This window comes from Cephus cinctus, unplaced genomic scaffold (genome assembly GCF_000341935.2).
Source record: "Cephus cinctus unplaced genomic scaffold, Ccin1 Ccin1_scaffold0160, whole genome shotgun sequence".
NCBI classification, from domain to species: Eukaryota; Metazoa; Arthropoda; class Insecta; order Hymenoptera; family Cephidae; genus Cephus; species Cephus cinctus.
The window spans coordinates 2,263,739-2,269,112 of NW_014332886.1; the positions used below are offsets into that span (position 1 = coordinate 2,263,739).

The 5,374-nt window shown below is 40.6% G+C and overlaps 1 long non-coding RNA gene across 1 annotated transcript; it reads left to right on the forward strand.

Moving 5' to 3' along the window:
* The first annotated feature begins 1,184 nt into the window (after positions 1-1,184).
* Positions 1,185-3,969, forward strand: LOC112493778. The gene is made up of 4 exons (XR_003058506.1): positions 1,185-1,547; positions 1,633-1,712; positions 2,119-2,295; positions 2,570-3,969. It is a non-coding gene; the product is annotated as an uncharacterized LOC112493778 (long non-coding RNA).
* The last annotated feature ends 1,405 nt before the right edge of the window (positions 3,970-5,374 follow it).

Here is a 5,374-nt window from a genome sequence, read left to right on the forward strand (position 1 = left end):
AACCAATACTAGCTTGTATATACTTATAACTTATAACTATAACTGCCCTGGATGCTGTATGGGATTAGAAGTTTAGTTTGATCCACGAAGATTTCAAAGACGGACGTACACTCCCCTTATTAATAAATTGCATCGATAATTGTGTCATTGAGTACTGAGATCAATTTTCCTAAGTACCTATTAAAGGTACCTACTATCTTGTATAACGGTTAGAAATTATCTGGATAACAGTAAATATAATATAGATATATATATTTATTTTTTATCTGACTCGTTTTATACTATCATGTTTTACATGTAGGTATAAGGTGTTGTTCGAGTGTGCTTAAATGATTTGACAAGATAGGTCCATATTGGTATAGATAAAATATCGTAAGAGACTAGTGCCAATAACCTCGTTATCGTTTCTTACCAATTGGTAACGGCTAGTTACCAATAACTGTAACCAGCTGGATCATAGATCATATTCTGTTATGAAACCGGCTCGGGCTAAGATTCTGGACAGGATGTTCTCATGGGAAGATTACATATCCTCTTGCACCTTTTTTTTTCTTATAGACACCTTTTTTTGACTTTCAATAATATTTTTACCATAAAACTTTTTCTCCCTTCGTCACCGAGTGAAAATCAATGTTAAATTGCACAACGCTCGCCTTCGCAATTTGCGGATACCGTAAAATGGGCTATACCCGACACGCCTCGTACTTTTACGGTTCTCGTTATACGGGTAGGTTATTTGCGCCATAATAGAATAGTATATGATACGAGAAGCGTATTACGCATGCTGGTTAAGCATAAATGTCTAGAGGTGATCTAATAATAAGTAACGCGTTTCTTACCCCCAATTGGTGGAGTCGCTGGTTTCTTGTTGAATGATCAAACGACGATATCCTTTTCGTAATTTTACACGATATTCAAATTATAAATAGTATTTAATATAGAAGCTAGAATTTTCATTATATTCGTATTTGGTCACGTTCGTGTTTTCCCGCGAAGTTTGCCGTGAGCTCGTCGAGTCGCTTCTTTCTCTCCTATAGGTATGTATAGACTAAATAAGTATGGGAAAATGTATGCAACCCGTACGTACTGCTTGCTGCACTACCGTTGCTTCTCTGATGCATGATGCCGCATCGAACGTGTGCACTTGTTGCAGTAGCGGGTTACTGGTCAGTAGTACGCGAGATTTCTAACGAGTAGTTGATGCTGTTGCTGCTGGTTGGTTCTGAGACTGTTGCTGTAGATCGGGGAATATCTTATAGAGGAGAAGGAATTTATTCCGTAGAGAGATATTGCTAGGAGGCTATTATTCCGTTATGGTTGTTTCAATGATCTTGAGACATTATTGTTTTCTTTTTATTGGAACGTAATACACGTATCGATCCTTCTTAATTGGAATTTATTCCCACGGGATTGCACAGTGGGATGATTTAGGTGTCGTTGATATTTCTTTTTTTGGGTTTCTTTATTTTGACTTGTCGATCCTCTGGAATTTCATTAAGGGTCTTTCAATTCGAATGATTTGTAGATTAACGTGCTGATTGTTAAAGGTATACATTTTTTTATCAATTGTTATCAGAATTATTGAATCTATTTAAAAGAAACGTTAGGCCATGAACGGTTTCTTATTGTTAGGTTTATTAAAGAAGCATTAGGTCACCGGTACGTGTTCTTTTGGTAACCGCTATTTGGACGTGACCTTAGTGACTGAAAAGGTGAGGTGATCAATGAGAAGTTTGGTATCTATGTGCGAAATGTTGGATGAGTGATGGATTCTTGGAAGATGGAATTAGTTTGAAATATATAACAAAGTGTCGATTTGGATTCGAATGTCTAAGACCCAAATGGTGGGATAGGCTATCGCGTCATTTTTAAAATTAATTTTGATACAGTGTTATTGGAAGGCTTAGGATCGTTTTAGAAATGTTATATTTGAATTGTTATGGTGTTTTATTTATTTATAATTTATTTGGTGATTTATATTTCTTGACTGTATTGATTAGTGAAATTGTTATCTCAAGGTATATGCCGCCTGCCTAATTTGATGTTCGGCAAATGAACCCTGTCCTGTTGTTACTTCTTATTTTACATAGCCGTCGTCTCTCGTTCTCCCTTGCCAAGGTACCACCAACTTAGATTTGCCGATTCAGATAAGAAACACAGCCAAACGAAGGGTCTAAGCGAAATCACAAGGGCCAGTTTCTTCTTCGTGGCCCGAAGGTTGCCTGGGGTGAGCAACCTTATTTGGCGAGGCGGTCTGCCGACTTACTGACAATCAGCGATGGCTTTAAGGAACACGTAAGACTGTGGATTTATTCAATATTTGCACACTTTATCACACATCAATATATTTCGAGCGTAATCACCATGAGAGTTACTAAATTTTTCAAAAAGATACCTAAAATCTGTTAAAAAATATTTTTAAGTAATTTCACTTGTACGAAATATTTTTAAAAATATTACAACTAACAATTACAAAACGAATAATCTATTTAAAAGAAAGTCCTCAATCTTCATTTAATTTCTTCAGTTAAAATGTACCTCCATAAATTAATATATTAATTCTTCAAAGATTCTACGTTCTTTCTAAGAAGTCGTGACAACCGATCCACTGCGTTCTCCAGGACGAGACAGAATCACGTGGGCGTCTAGGACATCGTCCTCTCTTCGGGATCCCTTTTAGGGTGCGTACACCCCAAGGTGTGCGGAACCTCATGGATCCTAAATCGTGGCGTTCGCATGGTAGATGCTGGAAGGATGCCCGAAGGATCTCGCAGATCGTTAGAGCCATTGTGAAGTGGTCATTGCGCCCACGTTCGCCAGCCTAACCAGTTATCGGCTCTCTCTTTAGAGTCTCGCTCGGTAATACATACTTGTCGGTAGCTGGGCAACATATTCGTTTGAATATTCGGACAAAGGACAGCCTAACGCGAGACACGTACTTTGGCCCGGGTGTTCAAGTTAATCCTACACTGTTGGATACAGTACCTCGGTACACGTGTGCCGGCATTACGCATACGAGAGACTCTTAAGCGTCTCGTTAGTTAAGAAATTTTCATATGACAGGCATAGAAAACCGGAAACGTATGTGTCATAGGATTACAGCAATACGTGATGGACATTGAGTATAAACTATATCTATTTCATAATACTGAACTCATTGTCATCCATAGTCACTTTCGACTCTGTATCACTTTTTAATTCGTAGGATTTAAATTTACTATCAGAAGTACCGTCATTGATTCTAATCAATTGTAAAAGATTATGGCATCGCACTATGACTTCTCTCGAACAAGTATCTAGTTTCAACTGTAGGAAAGACTCGAGTCTATCTTATATGGACATGCAAGGCAAGGCAAGCAGTGTAGCACGCGTCGGCATTCTGAAGTGCGGTGTTCCTTTCCGGTCTGCGTGCCTGTTCCGTTACCTAGATGGACTACGTTAAACGTCGTGATTGTGCTAATGGGTCAAATGGGGTACAGGACATTCGGAATTGAACTTACATCCGGAGTATTTAATTCGACAAGTGTCTAGAGTGGATTGACTAATGCGGGAGCAGTTCGATCCTGAATTTTGAACTATGGAGCTTAGATAAACGTTAATTAGTTTATATGTAAAATGATTGAATACTATAAATTTTAATTTCTAATAAAACAAGGATTAGGCTGATCCATTTTATGAATCTGAGAGTATCAATGTCCTGGTTAGATAATTATCACTTATTATCGGATAAGCATTCAAATCAAGTGGTCGATGGGTCAAGCTATCGATCGTCGATCGTTTTGCGGTTTTGGAGCTTTATAAGGAGAGAGTTCTGGCAACTGCGATAATGCGCCAGTGAGCATCTGCACGTACGCGCCTAGTCAGGACCGCTGAAGATCACCGGTCGATTCACTTGGATAGTCCGATTAAAGAATTGATATTTAATAATAATTTTATCACGCGAAAATAATGATCTCGGTACACTCATAAAAATACGAATAAATCCGTATCACTTTCTAGCCATTGCATTATACATTATATACCCACATTGTCAAGTAATACCAACTATCAAAATCCCCATATAACATTGAAATAAATGTCACGCACGCATTCATTGAATATCACCATGCTTGGCACTCTAGAAATGTTGGTACTGAACAAAAATTCTGTTTCTCTCTGAACAATACCGCCTGATTACTTACACGTAGGTGCGCACGATATCCGCGCAATGTGTTCCCCAAGAGATATATTTACTCCCATAACTGTAGCCACACACGTTCTAGCCACACGTCATAAGTAGATGTAAGCACGTATTACCCGCAAGCCATAGAAAACTTGCGCTATACGTAATCTTTACATTTGTTCTCCCATGTTATTCTTTATTTCCCTTCGTACCATCCTCACCATCAAACCACCATAGACTTCCCCATGAATAAACATGCTCGTATAATTACGACATATAATCCCCCCCTGATTTTCTCCCCATACAAATTAAACCCAAGGATTCACCGACAATCTATTCGTCCTTGTTACACCGAACAACGAGCAAGCTCACCGAGCATTACCAACCCCTTCATCATCTCGCAGCATCATCCCACAGTATTATTCTCCGGCATATCTCTCCCCCGAGATGAAATTAATCGTCCAGCTTCTTCGCGCATGGTAAGATCCACAAGGTATCCTTAGTTCAGGACACCCAACCGTGAAGGGAGGAGCACCAGGAATAAGTTCGCTTTCCTTGCCAGCTTTCATCTCGAGTGAAACATCCTGTAGGGAGGCTGTAAAAGGTAAACCCGTCGTACCGGCACCGTTCGTGGTCCGCGGGCATTCCAGGCGACGCCAACGTGCACTCTCCCTTCCCCTCTGCCTATCTCTCTCACTCACTCTCTCTCTCTCTCAGTCTCTTTTCTTCTTCGTTCCCTCTTCTTCCTCTTCGATCTTCCTTCACTACGGGTTGGCAATAATGCAACTGTATGCAGTTGCGTTACTACCGCGCTATACGTATCTACCTTACGGGGGTAGCGTATGGCGTACAGTACGTATATATAGCGCACGGATGCTGCAAGGCCAGTGCTCAGCCGGGAGAGGCTGATTCATTCAATTCCACGGCAGGCTCGGTATACGAGCTACTGCCAACTGATTTTCTAGAACTGCTTAGTATGCATTGGACAACGCGATAGTCCTCATCATCTAACGGGGATTCTGCGCTGGCCTCAGTGCGGTCTGACTACCGGCCGGCGCGCTGGGATTCACTGCTGCATCTAATATACCCACTGCTTCTTGCCCTACGCTCTGCGTGATACACTGCGCTGGATTATGTCACGAGTGCTTATACTCGAAGCTGATTTTCTACGGGGCACTTGTAGAACGTGCCTCTGCACACTGGTGCATTGGG